The sequence below is a fragment of the Mus pahari genome, chromosome 8 (assembly GCF_900095145.1).
Source record: "Mus pahari chromosome 8, PAHARI_EIJ_v1.1, whole genome shotgun sequence".
NCBI classification, from domain to species: domain Eukaryota; kingdom Metazoa; phylum Chordata; class Mammalia; order Rodentia; family Muridae; genus Mus; species Mus pahari.
The window spans coordinates 16,544,054-16,562,764 of NC_034597.1; the positions used below are offsets into that span (position 1 = coordinate 16,544,054).

The 18,711-nt window shown below is 50.3% G+C and overlaps 1 long non-coding RNA gene across 1 annotated transcript; it reads right to left on the reverse strand.

Annotated features, from left to right (window-relative positions):
• Positions 1-4,397: 4,397 nt before the first annotated feature.
• Positions 4,398-11,929, reverse strand: LOC110325066. The gene is made up of 3 exons (XR_002380720.1): positions 11,686-11,929; positions 9,228-11,220; positions 4,398-4,772 (listed from the first exon to the last, which is right to left on the reverse strand). It is a non-coding gene; the product is annotated as an uncharacterized LOC110325066 (long non-coding RNA).
• Between the last annotated feature and the right edge of the window lie 6,782 nt (positions 11,930-18,711).

An 18,711-nucleotide genomic window follows, 5' to 3' on the forward strand; every position in this document is an offset into this window, starting at 1 on the left:
GGGTTTCCATTGGCAATGGGGGCCCCACAAATGCTTCCTCCCAACCTTTTACAGTGGGCCTTACAGACAGCCGGACTATAACCTCTCCTGTCCCTTTAATTTCTAAGAGTTGAAGCCCATGGTCCTGGAGATGGTCTCCTATAGCTGTGCTTTTGGTTTTGAAGGAGTGAGTTTATTAAATACATAGCAAACAAATATGAAAGACCAAATAGCAAGCAGCAGTTAGAGAGTAGTGGTGGATAGACAGACAGACAGCATCAGATCCAGTGTTCAAACTATCCAGAGATGATTGGTATCTCCCGACTGGGGCAGCCAACCAGAGCTACTGGTGTCCAGTCCCAAGCAGAACATTGTGGGGGTGGGTAAAAGAATAAATGGTAGCAGATAAAGATAACATCAGCAGGGCTGGAGAGGTGGTTCAGCGGTTCGAGCACTGGCTGCTCTTCCAGAGAACTGGGGTTCAATTCCCAACACACACTTGGCAGCTCAGGACTGCCTGTACCTCCAGCTCCAGGGGATCTGACACCCTCACACAGCCACACATGCAGGCAGAACACCAAGGCACATAAAATAAATGAATCTTAAAAAAACAAAGCAAAACAAGCAAAAAAAAAAAAATCATCGTGTTACGAAAACTGACCAGGAAATCCGGCTGAAACTGCCTTGCTGTTCTAGGGAGAGCTTGGAGCAGGGCAGAGCACTGTGCACAGGGGTGAACGTCCAGGCTCTCTCCGACGGTGGGCATTTTATAGTCAAGTTTTCCATCTAGCTCTTCTCAAGGTCACAGTGGACCTGGTCGCTTGTTTTTCTTTCTTTGTGACATGGGGAGTGGGATGGAGGACAGGAAGCTCTGGAGGATGTAAATAGTCCCTCTGATCTGATGCAGGAGGGGGCAAGCCTGATTCTAGAGCCAGCTCCGCAGCTTCAACAGCACAAGATTATTCATCAACATAACACACATTATATTCTTCTAGGACTGAGGCTAACCTCCCATCTATCAATGCAGCCCTGGTGACAAGAGCCCATCCCTTTATCTTCCTCACCCCTCCCCTGAATGGCCCGTAGAAGAAAAGGGGAAAGGCCGGCATGGTTGTGGGACTGAGAAGGACCTTGCCTGAGGTTATCGGCTTGGCAGAGCTTGCTGGTCCCCATCAGTGAGCATGCTCCATCCTTCTGCCCTCACTGGGCTCCCTGGGTTTCCTCTCTGTCCTCACTACCCTCATTTCCCTTGCTCTTGAGGGCTGGAAGCTTCTGCTGTAGTGTGCTCAGAGGTACACTCGGTACTAGCGAGCCACCCACCCTCCTGCATCAATTGCACAAATGATGGATTTTGTCAACCCTACGAGGTGACAGCTGTGTTCAGGGGTTCCGAGGACTGGGCTCTCTTACATCAGGGGCGCCCCTGATGCCCGCGCATCCGTTTCACTGTGCGTTCATCCATTCTCCCCCAGAACTTGAAAAGTCTCTGAGCTGAGACTCGAGGGGATGCGCAGACAGAATGTTAGGGCTAAGAAGTTTTTTCGAAGAGTTATTAATGCCATGGACAGACAGACAGAAGTTGGGGGCTCATCTTCTGAAGGAAGGGGAGGGCGTGATTTCACAGCATGTTTGATGCCAGGCTCTCTGACTCCCAGGCAAGGAGACAGGGGTGGAAAAAGGAGGCAGGAAGTCCGTCCATCAATGCTCTTCTTTGATGTGAACGTAACTTCCCCAGGTGAGGAAGCCCTGCACCTGGAGTCTGTTAGCTTTGTAGTGTTCAGGCAACATCCTCTGTGCCGTGCCTGTTGGTGTCTGTCAGGGGGGAAGCGGGGGCAGGCTGCAGCAGATATTGCGGCCTGAGCAGCTGTCTGGTTCAGATTCTAACATTACATTCTTACAGAAAGGCCCCCCTCCGTCCTCTCCACCCCTTCCCCCTGCCCAAGGCAGCTCTCTGCCCCTAGGGAGTCTGTGTAGACCACCCAGGTGCAAGCCAGTGAGTCCTCCTCGCTCCTCCTGAACTCCTCCCTCCCTCTCTCCCTCCCTCCTATCTGGGCTCTGTGAACAGGAGACTGTGGGGTTTGCTCTGCAGATAGGCATCAGTATGTATACCCAATCAGTTCACTGGTCAGTGACCAGTCTATGTGCAGGGGGCTGTGGCTACCCGGCTTGGAAACAGGGCTTAGTGCCTGAGACCCAATGGGGTTCTGCTGCACCACCCTGCTCAGTCTCCTGTCATGGTGCTATTTGTCCTGAGGGTGGGCACTGTGATTCTGGGGTCTTCCCCCTTGAATAGAGGCTGCTGAGCCCCTTGGCCTCCCCCTGCCCCGGAGCTGTGCACAGAGAAGTCTGCTTAGCCAGTGTCTGAAGTATTGAAGCACGTCTCCCCACACAGTGGTTGGCATTTTCCCTCTACCTAAAGCTGCAGTAATGAAATTCCCACCATATGCCGAGAAAGGATTGAAATGTTGAAAATGTCACAACCCGGAGGAAAGCAGGGCTCTTAAAATGTACAAATAAAGGAGGGCTGCTGTCCCTGAGCCCCTTCTGTGAGGATTCCAGAGCACTTCTCTCTGGCCCCTGATGAGGATCACCCTGGGAGTGGCTGTCTATTCCCAAGGTGTCATGAGAGTTACCATGGAGTCTGTGGCTGCCCTCAGTTTTGACCCATTAGAGTTGCTATGAGAGATGCCTTAATCCCAAGCCTCCCTAATAGGTCAGAAGATGTCATTACTGACAAGACATGTCTCACAGGAAAGAGTGGAAAGGCTCAGAGAGAGCGAGAGTTTCCCAAAGCCATGCAGCTGGGTTTCATAGTCCATGATCCGGGTCTCAGCAGGCATCTCTTAGCCCGAACAGTGTTCTGTCTAACAGCCTGGCTCCCCGACTTTAACAAAGCTGTGGGTAGTGTTCACCTGGGCAGCTGGGGGCTGGCTCTGTCGACAAAAGAGGGAGCTCGCTATAACAATGTACCCGCTTGACTCCTATTTTTCCTGGGAAGGTAAGAGGTCTCCATGCTGTGTGCAGAGCCCAGGGTCCCCTAGATACCAGATCTTGGGAGGTAAGGAGGGGCAGTGGTATTGGAGTTAACATGGAAAATGGAAGCCAGACTAGCTTCCTGGAAAAGCGAATTATAGGAGCTGATATCTCGTCTGTGCTGACACTACACAGACTAGACCTGAATCTGGGCTGAGAAACATGGCTGCCACGGTTGTGTGAGTGTGATATTAGTTCTGATCTGGCCTTGCCTCCTCACCCGTAAAGTCCCCCATGCTGTGCTGTGTGGATCCTGATGCCCTGCTCCCCCAGCCTCCTACTCTGGAGATTCCAGCCATGGGACAGGGGAGGGGGTCCCCTGGTCTTGTCTGTGTTTTGGCTTCTGCATCTGTCAAATGGGGCGATAACCATAGAGTAGCTGCCTCAGATGGACGCTGTGCAGGCATGCTTTGATTCAAGCAGTGCATGCCTCAAGGCCAAGGCCAAGTGGGTCTCTTCTCTGTGGAGTATCATTCGCCCCATGCAGAGGTGAAGGAACATAGTCAAAACCACATGTCTAGCACAGGGTCCAGTCTTGGGTCTCCCTGCTGTCACTGGACTGCTCTGCTTCTCCACCTACGACACAGGAAACACACGGATGAAACAAGTCATAGAGAGCAGATCTTCTCCGAAGTTAAAAACGGAGCACTTTTTCCGTGTGGCATCAGGCAGCTTGACACCCCCTGCCAGCCTTGAGGCAGTCGGGTAGAGTGGGAACCCTCTGTTTGGAGGCCGAGACCGTTTCCTTTACTTACCACCTGTGTGACTTTGGGCGGTTTCAGGCAATGTCTCTGGACCTTGCTGTCTCCATCTTTAAAATGAGGAAGAGCAGCCCTGCCCTTTCCACTCTCCCAGCTGTTGTGAGCATTAACCACAATACTTCTAAACAAAGCCTCATGTGTCCTCGTCCCCCTCCGATTCCATCCCCCCACCCCTCCTCCCAGGAGCCTCAAGAAACAACCAGCTTGCACAGACTTGTCAAGGAGAAGTCCACAGGGGCTGTTGACAAGGGTGGGACCAAACCCTGGGGACAGTAGAGTGTGGGGTGATTTTGAGAGCCCTATTTATGATTACTGGGGGGAGGGGCGTGATTATAAGGAGGAGAAGTCACATGACAGAAGCTTCGAGGTCTGCAGAGGGTGACCAGATCACAGCAGGAAGGCCAGCCCCTTCCTACCAGGTTCTACTTCACCTGAATAACTGCTAACGGGGTACGGGGTACGCTGGAGCTCTCGAGCACCATACCCAGCCTGTCGGGGGTTTATTGTAAGAGAAGATTTAGCCTCTTTTTTTTTTCAAGTAAAACAATGAAACCTCCATAATTGTTTCAGGAGAAATAAACATGCCAAAATATTTAAGTACTAATAAAACTTAAGAATTATCTCAGCATATTTAAATATAGATGTAATTTTACAGCAGGCAATGAAGGCAATTGCCAGCAGAAAGCATTTCATCCCAGCCAGTTACCATCAAACCATCCACCCCTGCTTCGAGTCTTGGGTGAGGAGAGGGTCACAGAGGGGCAGAACCATGGAGGGGATGGGAGGGATGGAAGAAACAACTGGGCAAACGCACACGGGAGCTGAGCCTCCGGGTGTTGAGTGGTACAGTCAGTTACAAGCATCAGGAGGAGGAGCTGGGCCCTTGCTTGCCACTCCCTGGCTCCTCCCTGCAACTTCCACTACCATCAGAAGCATTTGTGCCCAATGTGGGGGAATCCAAGATGCATTGAGAGGCTGCACAGCTGGCCACTGCTGAACCTGGAAAGACACGCATGACTGAGATACCCCTTTGGAACACCGCTCATTACTACCTGGCCCCAGGCTAGGAATGAGGGATGCAGGTTGACAGCAGGCAAAGTGCAGGGCCCTCTCAGGTTTTGCCCGGACATTCGGTAGCTTCAGGCAAAAGGTCTCTCAGAGGTGAGTCCCACATGCCTGCCCACCGCCACTCCACACACTTTCTGCTGTGATGCCTCTATCTCAGACTGTGTTGTGCTCGTGTGTTAGTCCTTGTGTGAACCTGGGTCTCTGAATCAACTGCCTCCCTTATTACTGAATTTCAGGACAGGGCCTGACAGAAGGCGCTTCAGGCACTGCAGTCCTGTGTGTGTGCATATGGAGGCCAGATGTCAGTATCAGGTCCTCAGCCATCCTCTACCTTAGTTTCTGGGTGAATCTGGAACTCCCTTATTGGCTAGACTGGCTGGCCATCACACCCCTAAGATACTCCTTTTCATCATTAGGATTACAAGCCTGTGTTGTCCCACTCGGCTTCTTACTGGGTGCTGGGGATCTGAACTCAGGTCCTCATGATTCTGTAGCAAGCTCTTTAACCACTAAGCCATCTCCCTAGCCCTCGCTGTGTTTTTAGTGTGTGTTTTCCTCAGTGGTTAGTAACAGTGGAAGTCTCAGCGTGTCATCACGGGACCCTTGTCTCTCTTCCTTGGAAGATTGTCTGTCAGATCCTTCTTTGTCTACTTGTTAATGGAATTGTTCCTCGTTGTTGCTGAGTTATAACCTGTGTCATACTTTTAACATCAGATGAGCTGATTCATCATCTTTCCATGAATGGCACCAATGCGTGTGTTAATTTCTGGGACCCAGGTACATGCTGTGTTTCTTATTTAGCTCTTACAGTAACTTAATGTCTGTAAAGTTATGACCTCAAGAGAGTGTGTGTGTGTGAGAGAGAGAGAGAGAGAGAGAGAGAGACAGACAGACAGACAGACAGACAGAGACAGAGACAGAGACAGAGACAGAGACAGAGACAGAGACAAAGAATCAGGCATCTTACTCAAACGGAGCCTGGCATGTTCCTCATGTCAGGCTCAACATGGTCCATTTCCGAAGTGATGCAACTTATTTCCTAGGCTCTTCAAGCAAAGCCGACAGCCCCTGTGAAGACCAATCCATTATTGTAATCTGCACTGAAGAGACACCCCAAGGTGAATGATGTCACCACGAGGCTCAGAGCAAGGCCCGCCATTCATCTCGCGGTTACAAACAACATCGGGAGATTATGCTGGCCTCCAGCCCAGTTAAGTGGACATTTGGATGTCTTCCAAAACAAATGTGAAGACTGTAAATACAGGTCAGCTGGTTTGCAGGAAGCCTGCATGCAGTGGAAACGGTGCCTAACGAGGTTTGCCTAAAGCCCTACTCTAGAGAGCCTGGACAGGGTCTTTTTTTTTTTTTGAGTGTGTCTCCCATTCTTTTATTGGTGACACACCCGCTGAAGCGTGCCAGGTATCTGGTTAGACTCAAGGGTTTAGGCTTACAGGTGAGATGCTGAGGGTGAGGGGCCGGTGAGATGCTCAGGTGAGGGCTGGTGAGATGCTCAGGTGAGGGCCGGTGAATGATGGCTTGCTTATCCAGAGCAGTGTCTGCCTTCAAGTCAGATCTTAACACTCAAGAGAGGTAGAATCTTTGTGTGAGGGCACATGGTGCCTACATAAGGTAAAGAGCGAAAAAGACACTCGGAGTGACCCTCAGGGCCCTTGACTCCTTCAGTCAACACTGTTATCATCGGTGTTTAACCTGCTGATTTCTTTTGGATTTTTACCTGCTCTCCAAAAGGGCACAACAATTATTTTCTCAAACTCATGCCCCTTATTATTTAAATTATTTTCATTTATTGACAATTTTTATACACATATACGATACATTTTCACCATATACAAACACCTACATGACCCTCCGCCACCCCCTCCCAATCTCGTCACCCCTGTCCATGACCTTGGCTATGGCTGTGTGCATGAACGTGGGTGTGGGGGTGTCTACTGGAGCATGGGCGCTTTATCTGTGGCTACATCACCAAAGAGAAACTAACTTCCGCTCTACCAGCAGCCATTCACTGCTACAGGAGTCCCTCAGCTTGGGATGTGGCCTTGTGAGCCTCCTCCCCATCCATGCTTGAACAAATATGTCCTAATCTGGAAATCAGAACAAGGCAGTGTTTGGGGTGGAGAGATGGCTCAGTGGTTAAGAGCACTGGGTGCTCTAACAGAGAACCCTGGCTTGGTTCCCAGCACCCACATAGCTACTCACCACTGTCTTTAACTTCAGTTTCAGGAAATCCAAAGCCCGCTTATGGCCTCAAGGGCTCCTTCCCGAACCTGATCTGTATTAACCCACACAGGCTACAGACATCCACTAAATGAATACCGAGTTTAAAAAATGAATGGGGATCTAACTGCTTCCTTCTGGATCCAAGCAGGTAGAGGCTACCACTGTAACCCTGACCACGAGAGAGGAGCAGGCGGTGAGTGCTTGTAGCTCTATTGGATGAAATGCTTCAGGAAAGGAGCAGACGATGAGCCCTTTTCATCTACTCCCACCCAGGATGTAAGAGCAGACTCGTCCCTCTGCATTCACAGGACACCCAGGAGGGCTGTGACTTCACTCCAGATCGTCACTGAACCTAATTAAATGTTCCATGCTCGGGGGGGGGGGCAGGGGCGGCTTCCCTGGTTCCACCTATTCCCACCTATTCCTGGGGCAGTTGCATGCCAGGATGGCTGCATTGGCTCTCCTCCTGATAGGGATCTGGTGAGAGATGGGTACCTCCTCTCTATGATGGCTCCCTTGGCAGAAGAGTAATCAGACTTGCTTACCTCAGCATCAACACAGGGGGAGCAGGAGAGCCTTGTGTCAGCCTTGTGTCAGCCTTGCCTGGCTGCTGCCTGCCTCACCTTTAAACTCTGTCCAAGTCTCAGGCTGGAAATTGGCTGTCCATGGCCCGGGGCACCATTCCTGACCTTGGTGTGCCTGCCACAGGGGCTTCCTCTTGGTAGGAGATAGAGGAGAAGGAGGAGGATACAAGGGAAGGGAAGGAAAAGGAGGAAGGAAAAAGAAGGAAGGAGGAAGAAGAAGAGAAGAGGAAGGGAGGAAGGGAGGAAGGGAGGAAGGGAGGGAGCGAGGGAGCGAGGGAGCGAGGGAGCGAGGGAGCGAGGGAGCGAGGGAGCGAGGGAGCGAGGGAGCGAGGGAGCGAGGGAGCGAGGGAGCGAGGGAGGAAGGCACAGAGTGGAATGCAGGTAAAACTTCTCTTACCAAAACCTAGCTTCTCTCTGGCATTTCTGCCTGATTTTCCCAGGCAGCCATGTCGGCCAGTGGTGCCTGGCAGCCACAGAAGCTGTTAGTCCTGTTTGCTGAGTGAACGAACGACTATAATGGAGATTTCCAACCTCTTTACCTAAGAGCAGACCTCTCTGGCAGCCTTGTGAATCACCAGCACTAAGATCAATACGTAGACTCCAGCTTCAGTTTTAAGTCACAGGGTGACATTGTCACATAGGGAGGCCATTTTGAACTAAAAGTAGTACAGATTATTCTCAGAACCAAATTCAGTGAGTGTGACTTCAAGTTCACAGTCAGTCTGAGATTCCCAGGCAAGTGCTCAGTTCTTTGATTGCCAGGGAAAATGCCCTTCAATGAGCACAGCTTATGACTTCCTTCAGATCTCAACCCTGGACCTAGACTCATTTCAGTGAGCCAAATGGAGGTGATCAGTGGTAAAGAAAGGTGGGGCGGGGAGCACACACTTATCTAGCCACTGAAAGAGACAGGTTGATTCGCAGACGCGCGCGCGCGCACACACACACACACACACACACACACACAAAACAGGCTTGCGTTCTTCTCTCAGAAATTTTTAATTCAAAATGATTTCATTTGATGAACTGGTTCTTCTAAATATGGCTTCAACCACCTCCTGAATAATTCTCCTTCCAGGAAATAAAGACCCTTATCCACCTCCCCAGTACCTCCTGGCTCCATGATTCAGAAAATGAGGCTTGAAGAAGATGCCTAAAAATAGCAAAGAGCCCAGCAGCCCAGCAGGGTGGGACCCAACATCTCGCCACATTAACCCTGCGAACTCAGCACGGTAAACGGGGCTGTAGCCATTAAAGCCTAATGATGTTGCATTGTCTTCCAATAACAAACCATCTTACCAGTTGGTTTTATAGGGGACCAGCTGTTGTTAATTGGGGGAGATAAGCATGAAATGGCAGCTTTCACACCTGACCAAGAGAGAGCTGTGGTGTTCTGGGTAAAATGGGAAGCTCCTGAACTCTGCTGGGGTAGAGGAGAAAGATAGACCTTAGCTTTCTGTCCATCCTTCGTGTTGCCTTAGAAGTGGAAAGGACAGAAGAGGGTGTCCAGTTCACTTAGCATCCCACGGTCACTTCCGTCAGCCTGATGGGATCCACTTACCATGAGGTGGCATCCGGGTTACTCTGCCATTTGTGTCTCTGGAAGGCAAAGGTGATTCGGAGCCAGGGCCTTCTGCTCCCATAGTCGGCTGCAGACGCTGCTGTTACCAGCTTTGCATTGGAAGGGCAGCTGGGCTCTCTATCACAGACAAGGGTGATGGGACCAAGGACAGACATCTGGTCCCAGGGACATGGTCTTCAGGCCACCAATAATCAATGACATGAGAGCCTGTCCTCCACAGTCGCTACCTATGAAAGCCATAGGTAGAGGGAGCAGGGCCAGGAACAAGCCTGCGGGAGGGATGGTGCACCTGGACAGGAGACTGACACAGGCACTTCTGGTTAAGAACAGAGATGCTGTAAGAATACTTGAAGGCAGAGAGTCTGTGCGCCTCAGGTCTGAGTTCCTGCCTCAGGACCTGTCTTTGCTCTTCCAAGACAGGCTGTGCCTTACCCTCCAGCTTAGAGTTTAACGTTTAGAAAACTCAGCAAACTTAGAACTGTTGGCCTCTGTCCTTTGCAGCCCAAAGGGCCTCCGTAGTTCGAAAGGCAACTCCCAGGAGTCTTCAGTCACCCTCACAGCAGAGGTGTGGGTGCAGAGGGGAATGGTGCTTGTGGGGGGCCTTGCCAATAGAGTGGAAGTGGCAGAGGTATGCTGTACAGCGCCATTGCTGCGTGCTCATCAACCTTGGTGTCTCGTGGTGGTGTCTTCCCAAGACACCTGGAAAAAATATCTTACATTGGCCCCATTTCCCAGATAAGGAAGACTCTATGTTGTAAGCAACTCTCTTACCTGTACAAAATGGAAGATCTGGGACCATGTGATTCCCCTTGGGTACTCTTGACAGAACTGTACCAATACTGTGGACCCTGAGGGTCTTTGTAGACCTCTCGCACGGGTCACTAGAGGCCAGAAGTTTAGTGTCGTTCGGGGAGCCCTGCCAACCGGCCCCCTCCATTCCTCCAGACGGAGAAAAGCGCATGCCTCTCTCTGCGCCCATATTTGCCTTTCTTTTCAGCTTTGCTGCGGAAGACGGGGAATGTGCGGCATTAAAACATGTACTGTAAATAAACCAAATTAAAGTAAAATTGACTCATTTAGCAACCAGCCTCCAATCTTGCATTAGAGGCAATTGAAGAGATTTCACAGATTTTAGTAACCAGATAAGATTATTATATAAACAGACTTCTGCATTAAGTGATGAGCCATATCTGAAGGAGAATATTTGAAATCAATAGCAATACAGGCTGAGAATTAAGTAATGTGGTTAAGCACCTCTGAATGATGCCATTTTTAAGAGCTGATTAGAAATAAATATGCCAATTGCAGCAGGGCTGATAGCTGAAACTGCCTGATGATTAATCAATTTGGGCCAGGGAACTAGGGAAGCCAATTTGGTGAGGATGCCGACAGCCCCAGACTTGTGGGAGAAGGATGAGGGTTGCCGTGCTGGGGCCTAATGGTGTGGCTTCAGCTCCGGGCAGAGGCTGTCAACTCCCCAAGATGTAAAGGGTAAGGAAGAAGCCATCAGTGTCCTCATGCAGAAACCCAGCTCTGCCCACTGAGGGGCTGGCAGCTACTACGGTGGGTGAGGGCTAAGAGCTGGATTACCCGTAAGTAGCTTAAGTCACTCTCCTGTGGTGAGTTAGCAGTGCAGAGGAAGCTGTGGTGGAGGATACCAAGGCCCTGGAGTCTGGAATGTCCAATCACCATTCAGCTGGGAAATGATTGGTCATTTGGCTGCCCTGTAATCATGCCTCACCAGGATGAGCCTGAGGCTTCCTGGTGGAGCTAGCAGATGCATTTCACACGGACACGGACACACACACCCACATTCACAGACAAACACAGACACATGGATAGAGACACACACTGACATACGTAGACACACACATAAAGACACGCACAGAGACAAACACACACAGATGCAAAATATATACACAACAGAGACACACAGATTAAAGACACACAAAGAAGCACACATATACAAGCACTGACATGCATACAGAGAAGTGCGTGCATACACACACACACACACACACACACACACACAGAGAGAGAGAGAGAGAGAGAGAGAGAGAGAGAGAGAGAAACTATCATCACAGGGCATCACTTGAAACCTGCCACTTTCATAGAAGCCCACCGCAGCCTCTCCTTGCCTTAGACCAACATGCAGATGCCTTTGCTTATGGTTCAAGGCTTTTTGTGGCTCACTGGTCTCTAGTTGCTTCCTTTCTCTTTGCCCACTATCCTCACCCTGAGATGGCAGCACACAGGTTTGAGGGAGCACCTCCATTGTCTCATGTCCGTTGTCTATCATGTCTCTGCCTCTGCTCCTCCCAGCTCTCCCCACCTCTTGTCTCTGGAAACCTTACTCTTTGTCTCACACATAATTCCCCTTTCCTCAGGAAAGCCCTGCCCCTAGAAGAACTGGCTGTGTTGTGTGTTGTCACCATACCTGGCCATCTTCCTGTCCCACGTCAGCTCATTCATATTCCCCACAATGAAAATGCCCCTTTCATTATGTAGCACCTTTGCTGTGGTTGGTCCTGAAGATGCAGGAGAGAACACAGATAGAATCACTGCCAACCTGGAGCAGAACTCAGGTCTACACGACGCGGGCTGTACTCTCTGGTGTCATCCCAGCTCTGAGAGTTAAGATGGGCTCATATACTTCACTAGACAAAGACATGTGATCGAATGAATGAATGAATGAATGACCCAACAAATGAAAGGTAAGGAGTGTCAGTGGAAGGTGGCTGCCACAAAACAACATTTTGCAGGGTAGAAGGAGCTGGGGCTCTGCCCAGAAGCACAGAAGTTGCCTTCCACAGGGCTGGGCTCCCAGGAACTAGAGGCATTCATGCAGAGGGAAGCCATCTGTCAAAAAGGTTCCTGAAAAGTCTTAGAATTGGCTGAGATTCAGGCTGCAGTGCTATAGGCTCGTGGCCCAGCCCCATCACCGACTTGATGTACAATCTCAGGTAGACCTTGGGGAGAGGTCATAGTCTCTTTGAGCCTCAGTTTCCACATCTGCCCCCCCCCCCCCAGTTTCTCTATGAAGACAGTGGATCACAAGCAGCCAGACCTAGAGCATCTTGTTAGTGGGAGGAAAACCAGCCCCTTCTTCCCGCACACCGGCGACTGTCAACCATCCCCTCCCACAGCAGATCATGTTTAGAGTCTGGGTACAGATGTGGAAGGTGAATAGAAAAGTAAGACATGTGTCTGGAAGGGGATGAGAGAAACCCTGAAGGGCCGGGAGAGAAACTGGAGTGACAGTTATGTGTTCTAGTACATGCTGGAGGTTTCCTGGGAGAGACAGCACGTCAGGGAAATCCTGACGCTTTCATAGAAACCCACTACAGCCTCCCCTGGCCAGTTAAGTCCTTGGGAGAAAGGAGAAACTGATGTGAGTCCAGGTCTGAACCTGCAAAGCTGCCAGGACCCCAAGGAGGCTCCGGCCCAAGGAGGCTCCAGCACAAGGATGCTCCCGCACAAGGACGCTTCGGCACACCACATGCTCTTCCCTAACCTAGACCAAACACTGCTGTGCATTGGATGCTAAGTGTTCCTCAAAGGCTTGTGAGTTGACAGGTTGGTTCCTAGTCTGTGCCATTATTAGGGTGTGATAAGACCTTTTAAATATAGGGACCCAGCAGAAGAAGGTGAGTTCCCTGGGAAAGTACCTTCGAAGACATTGGAATCTGGCCCCTCCCCTCTCTTTGCTTCGTTTCCCAGAAGGAAGTGGGCCTCGGGCCTTTCTGCCACCATGCTGGTCCTGTGATACCCCGAGTCAAAAAGCAACATGGCTGGACAGGATGGACCAAAATCTCCGATCTTCACTCCTTTGAGCTGACGGTGTCAGGTAACTTGTCAGTGTGACAGCAAACTGCCTTCCTTATACAGCTAGAGAGACCTTGCAGTGAGAGGCCAAGCTTCCTCAGAGAGAACAGACAGTGGATGCGTTCCTGCGGAGGAAGTGCGTGGCTGTTTCTCTTCTGGTTGGTTTTCCCTGTTTCCTGCCTTGGTTGGGCCTGTATCCTCCGGCTCCTCTGCACAGATGTGAAGGCCACAGCTGGTCCCTGGAATGGAGACTGTGAGGTTACCACGCTCAGAAGACGGGGTCCCTAGAGGGAGCAGATGTACGCAGGTGAGCAGGGCATAAACAGAACACTGCTCTTTAGGTTGTCTAGCCAGGCTCAGGATCTCCCCAGGGAGATTGGGGCAGGGGTTGTAATTCCCCTGTGGCCATCTTTGTCTAAGCCACTCATCAGTGTGAGGCCACCTGCCTGCTAGCCTGCTCCTCACAATTCTGCATGACCGTCCATGGGTAGCATTCACATCTCTGTGTCAGCTCTGAGTTCTGTAGAGACATGGGGACATGGGTGATAGGACCCGTTGGCTCTCCCCATCAGCTGCTAAAGAGAAACTATGTCAGAGAAGGAAGCGCCCTTACAGTTATCCTCCCCAGCTGCCCTCTCTCCTCATCACCCCTACAGCTGGCCTCCCCGTCTGCCCTCCCTCCCCACCAGGACAGTAACCAGACACAAACTCTTAAAGGTCAGTTGTGAAATAACTCATAAGAAGTGGGGAAACTGAGACAGGAAAAAGGAAAGAGACCTGCCTGAGACCCCAAGACAGACCATTTCAGGTGGACAGACCAGTGTCCCGGTGCCTGTCTTGTTTGTCATGCATTAAAACATCGCATGCTAATGTCATCCTCTGTCATGGGGCCTCCCTCTGTGAGATAATAACTTCTGGGAATTGGGCCTGTGAAGGTTACAGGGAAGCCAAGCCCTGCTTCTGTGTTCCTCTTGCACAATCTCTGCCCTCCCTTTCCTAGACCCTCTCAGCGACACCTTCCGGTACCCTGCCCCTAGCCTGTCTTGGCCCTCCTCACCCTCTCTCGGCACCCATAGCCCCTGAAGTTTTAGGCTCTTGACAAGAGTTGGTGTTGAGATCAAGTACGAAATGTGATTGCACACTTCTCTCTGCTTTTTCTTTTGGCTTTGTCCAACAAAAAAACTGCATTCTAACTTCCTTGTTTGCACCACAATCCTCACACAGGGAGGGGGGAGGAGGAGGGCTGGGGAGCACCTCAATCCCACTCTGCCAAAGTCTTTATGGTGACTTCCAGTGCTGCTTGTGCTCCACCTGTCACACTCTTCCTACAGGCCCAGAACAGGTGACGGATTCCCTTGGAGGAAAGGCTGAGCACCCTGAAGGAAGCTACAGATTCAGTGTATGCAGGCAGACATAGCCATTGCTTCCATCTCTGCTTTGCTCCTGGGACTCACTCGGGCTCAAGACGAGAGGCCTATTAGCACAGCAGTGATGCTCTGAGGATGGTGGCCCTTGTGAGAGGTTTGTCTATGGCATATTGAGCTGGGATCCTGGGATAAAAGAAGGGGAAAGCTGAGCTTTTTCCTCATGGACCACTGTCCAAGGTCTAGTTCAGCATGTGAGCTGGACTCTGAAGGACTTTGAAGTGAGGAGAGCATTGGCTGTCATGCATCCAGGCTGTCCCTTTTGGGATCTGTGGCTATAGCTGTGACATGGAATGCCAGATACATTTTTCTGCCCTGTTCCTAACCTCACCTAGGAAGAAATTCAGGCCTGGGAATGTTGTTTGGTTTGTGTGTGTGTGTGTGTGTGTGTGTGTGTGTGTGTGTGTGTGTGTGTCTATCCATGCATGTACACCAGTAGAGGTGAGGGGACAACTTCATTCCCCAGGCACCTTATACTCTTTGAGATGTCCCTCCTTGGCCTGAATGCCACCAAGTAGAGCGTTAGTTGGCCCGTGAACTTCCAGGAGTCAGTTTATTCCCACCTCTGGCCACAATGGGGACTATAAGAGCACAGCACATGCCAGACGTTTTACATACACTCCAGGTCACACACAAGTCGTTTGGAGCTAGCAGGACAAGCACTTTACAGACCGAGCCAGGAGATAGTTTGATGTTTGTGCTTGTTGTGTTTTGCTTTGTTTTTAGGGTTTGGACTTAGAACAAGACGGAAGATTCTCTAGCCCCTAGACAAGGTGTTCGGGCTTGAAAGGAGAGGCCATAAGACTGTTAGGACGGGTGATCATAACTCAGCTTTGCTGACTAGGTGAGCTTCATCTTCACAGGAGAAACTAGCTAAAAACTAAGAGAGTGACTGAGGAAGACACTCAACTTCAAACTTCGGCCTCCGTGTGTGTACTACATATGTACATGCCAATTCTCATGTACATGGGAGCCAGCCCTCCCCATGCATACATGCATACACACATGAGCATACATGTACATCTCTCTCTCTCTCTCTCTCTCTCTCTCTCTCTCTCTCTCTCTCTCACACACACACACACACACACACACGCACACACCAATTTTTAATTATTTCATTTTAAATTTGTCTTCTACTAACATACATCTTGCTTCAGGCCAAGTATTTAGTACATTGCTTATGGAGATGAATCATATGTAGTCCTACAAGTCCTAGGGAAAAGGTGGTGCAGAAAGGAGAGAGACAGACAGAGACAGAGACAGAGAGACAGGGAGAGACAGAGAGAGACAGAGACAGAGAGAGACAGAGAGGGAGAGGGAGAAAGGGGGAGAGAGGGAGGGGAGAGAGAGGGAAAGAGGGAGAGGGAGAGGGGGAGAGAGGGAGAGAAAGAACACTGGGGATACAGGATGGGGCAGCCCACTCTGTGTTGTGTGAAGAGAGGAAAGGATTCAGGATGGCTGGTATCTCTGGCAAGAGTGTCAAAAAGAACTCAGCTCCATGGAGGGACCTTCCCAACCATCTTTCCAAGGGCTCTTCACAGTGCCTGTGTTTTCCCATCTCCTTTGCCAGCATTCCTACCTACCCCAACTGTACAAACATTCTCTGGTGAGATGACTGGGTGTAAGCCACCATTTCAGAAACTTAGCAAAGCGAGGCCCATGAGAGGCATTTGAGTGATGCATACCACCTCAAGTGACAAGGGACCCCGATGAGCACTCAGCTGGTCCTCCAGGGCCCATTGCTCAGTAACAGTATGAGTCACACAAACAAAATCACCCTAAGTGAGCTTGCCAGATGCTGGCCCTCAGCTCCTCCTCACGATAAATAACGATGTCCACCTTCCAACTCACTGGGGATGGATTAGCAAGTAAAACAGCTGTTCAGAGACAGGGATTTTCTCCTTCCCAGGAGCTTCCGTCATCTCCCGAAGCTGCCCCGTGAACATACTACATACTGAACATACTACACTGAGGAGGGCAGGCCTAAGACAGCAGGCAGGTGGGTCCCCAGGATCAAGCAGACCTGTGTCCCATGCCAGACTGCAGGTGTGGGACTGAGAAGTCACATGGGACAGAGTGAGGATGCTTGCATCCTTTGAGCATTGACATCAGTCTCATTGCACATCCGAGTAGAGAGCGCTATCACTTCCTGTTTACACAGTAGGAAACTGAGGCTGCTGGAGATAGTCAGAGACAGCCCCGGCCTTGGGCGGGACACATCTACGTACTTCCTACTTGTCTGTCACAACGGATCTGGTAAGGCCAAGGAGGCAAAGTTTCAAGGGTGGGGTCATTTGAGGAAGGGCCTGCACCTCAGCAGAACTCTTCAAAGGTCCTCTCTGCCTCTCGGAGCTGAAAGTTGCTCCAGGATACCACCTGGGCCTCCTGCTTTGATCCAGGTCCCCTTGAAAAGTCCCCATTTAAGGGCATCCTTGTGAAGTGTGCCTGACCCTCTAGAGTAAGTGAGGATCCAGTTCGCAGTCATCCTTTCGCTGTTCCACACTCCTCCAGGAAACACAAAATGAAGTGTGCACATAACTACGTATTTGCAATTGCAAGTCAACTGAAATTCTCTCTGTAACAGCATCCAGCAGTGTCGCACTTCACCTGGTACAAGAGAAGTGCAACGGTTGTTTCTTGGAACTCTTCCCTCTGTTTCCTGGTTCAGGGAGGAGTCATGGTGGGATGAAGACTATCCTACATATCCTAAAGCCATGGAGAGTGTCCCACCTCCTCATCCTCATGACTCTTCTTGCCCAAACCATGTTTGTCTTTGCCATGGCTAAATCACATCCTTTTAGAAAAGGCTCAATCTGCAGGTTGCCTGTCCTACCTCCCCTCTACCTCCCCGCCCCGGGGCCCCGACACCCTAGTTGAAGGACTAGCCCTCGGCTCTATGTGTATGGTTCTAGGCCAGGTCTTCAACTCAAGGCTTCTAGCTCATGGAGGAAATGATAGTTTTGTGTTCTTCACAAGGCATTTGTGACTCTCAGCTCAGCTCACAGCTACCTCCTCAGTGAGGGTGACAACCCATGGGTGGCAGACACTTTGGAGGCAGCACAAAGCCAACAGTGAACCTAGGTGCAGGCCCTCCCTCTCCAGCCATACTCTATATAATGCTGGCTGTGGGGTGCCGCATGGTTCAGCTCTGTGCTGCAGGGCAGGTGAGGCAGCCTCGCCACAGGAGGTGTCTTAGTTAGGGTTATATTGCTGTGAAGAGACACCACAACCCTGGAAACTCTTATAAAAGAAACTGGAGCTGGCTTATAGCTTCAGAGATTTAGTATATTATCATCATGGCAAGAAGCGTGGCAATATGCAGGTAAAGTGCTAGAAGAGGAGTTGAGAGTTCTATGTCTTGTTCTGGGGGCAGCAGGAAGAGACTGAGACACACTGGCCAGACTTGAGCTTCTGAGGCCTCCAAGTTCACCCACAGTAGTGATGCACTTCCTCCAACAAGGCCACACCTACTCCAACAAGGCCACACCTCCTAATAGTGCCACTCCCTACGGCCAAGCATTCCAATACATGAGTCTATGAGGGTCATTCCTAAGCAACTCGTGGGAAGCAGCACACTGAAGATTATTATTGTGAAGGTTAATTTGTCAACTTGACTAGCCATAGAATCACCAAGGAGACAAGGGTCTGGGCAAGCCTGTGAGGGGTGAGCTGCAAGGGGTTGACAGAGGTGGGGAGATTCATCTTAACTGTGAGCAGAAGCATCCCATGGGGTGGGGCTCTGGACTGAAAAGGGAAAAGGAAGCTGAACAGTGGACTCGACTTCTCTGCTTCCTCACTGTGGACATAACGTGACCAGTGGCTTCACGTTCCTGCCGCCGCCCTTCACCACCATGATGCTCCAGGTTCTTCCTGTGAACCAAAGCAAACCCTTCGGTCCTTCCACTGCTTTAGTCTGTATTTTGCTGCAGTCTTGAAGAAGCAGCTACCACAGCTCTGCAAAAGAGTACACAGAATGCATATGCCATTACACCATATGTTCTGAATACACATTTACATATGCAAATACACAGAGGAAAGGTCTAGAACAGGGCCTAAGCAGCTTCTACTCTCAAACCCTTTTTATCCAAGGCATTTTATACAACCCTAGTTATATATGTAAAATAGGTATACAAATCAAACATTGGATAAATCAAACATTGGATAATAAATCACAAAGAAATTTATTTTAACACAATTCTTTGGTATGCAATTTT